Source organism: Galeopterus variegatus, unplaced genomic scaffold (assembly GCF_000696425.1).
Source record: "Galeopterus variegatus unplaced genomic scaffold, G_variegatus-3.0.2 Scaffold1153, whole genome shotgun sequence".
Taxonomy (NCBI): Eukaryota; Metazoa; Chordata; class Mammalia; order Dermoptera; family Cynocephalidae; genus Galeopterus; species Galeopterus variegatus.
The window spans coordinates 392,874-394,360 of record NW_007727264.1 but is presented as its reverse complement, the minus strand read 5'-3'; positions in this window follow the sequence as shown (position 1 = coordinate 394,360).

Genomic DNA, 1,487 nt, shown 5'->3' with positions numbered 1-1,487 from the left:
GCAACACCGAGGGTTGCAATCCCGTTGCCGGTCCCGGTCCAGTACGGGCGCGACACTGAGGGTTGCGATCCGTTGCCGGTCACGAAAAAAGACAAAAAAGGAAAAAAAAAAAAAAAAAAGGGCCTGCTCCTTATAATTCTACACAATTCTACAGCTCTCCTTTTCTCCCAGCTCTAAAGCCAAATTTCTGTTGCCATTAGTCTCGAGCCTGCACTATTATTTTTTTGTGTTAGTTAATGTCTCTATCATAAGTGGGAGACTGAGAGATGAATCAAGGTGCTTTTGGTTTTAAGATTTGTGAAAATAAACTATTGTCCACTTGAATATATTCTTCTATGTTTAATAGGAAAATACAATGGGTCTGTGATGATACATTTGAATATAAAACATCAATCATGAAACAAATCACAGGTCAACTAGACCATCTCACTTATATTTATGATCTTCCTTCATCATGTAGTGATTTGAAATTATCTACTCTAACTTCAAATACTTTATACACCAGCAGAATTTGAGTTGGTTTTTAAATGCTGGACAAAGGCTTGAATGAATTGTATCTTACTTCTGATTATGCAACAGAATTAACACTAGAGTTATTGTAGAACAACCAAAAACAACTGAACCAATACACACACACACACACACACACACACACAGATGATTGAATCCCTCCTTAGGCCACTCCACATGAGATCGTGATGTACCATCATTACTGGAAATCACACCCTTTAATTAAAGGGTTAACGCGTAGCCAAGAGCCCGCAGGAGAACCTCACAGCCCTGAGAAATCATACTACCTGCCTGACTACTGTAACTTCCTCTGGACAGGGCTTGTCTGTCCAAGAATGTAAAATACAACATTAAAAATAGAGAAAAGGTCATCTAGCTTCTGTTTGCAACACGATAATTCTATTATAACAGACAGTTCTTGATAATAATATGCTTTATCCTCTGTTCATGCTATTGTGCAGATATAATAGCTATTACAAATGCTTTTTTTTTAGGAATGATGATGAATTTAGTGGCATTAATATCCATCCTGAAAGATGCAGCATCTCAGAGTTCGAAGAGAGTCTGTGTGTCACTACCCAGTGACACTGTACAGATGGCCTCAAGATGACTAGTAATGACTCTTTTCACCATAAAAACCAAAGATAAGAAAAGTGATTTTGGCAGATTTTGACAGCTGTAATTGTGAGGCAGAATGAAAAAAAAAAAAAGGGCTTTTGAGTTAGAAATCAAATGAATGGCGTGTTGAATACATGAGTAACAGGGAAACTGTCCCTTGCATGTAGTAGGCACTCCAAGATACATGATGATAGAATTAAAAGGGAAATTCAACATGCAGATATCTTAAGTGAAAGAAAGCTTGTGAGATGGTTATGTAAATATTAACTACTTTTTCTTCATTCTTTGTGGGGCAGCTGACTAAAAGTTGTTATATCTAGTAACGGATTTGGGAGCTTTTCTGCTCAGTAGTAGGAAGC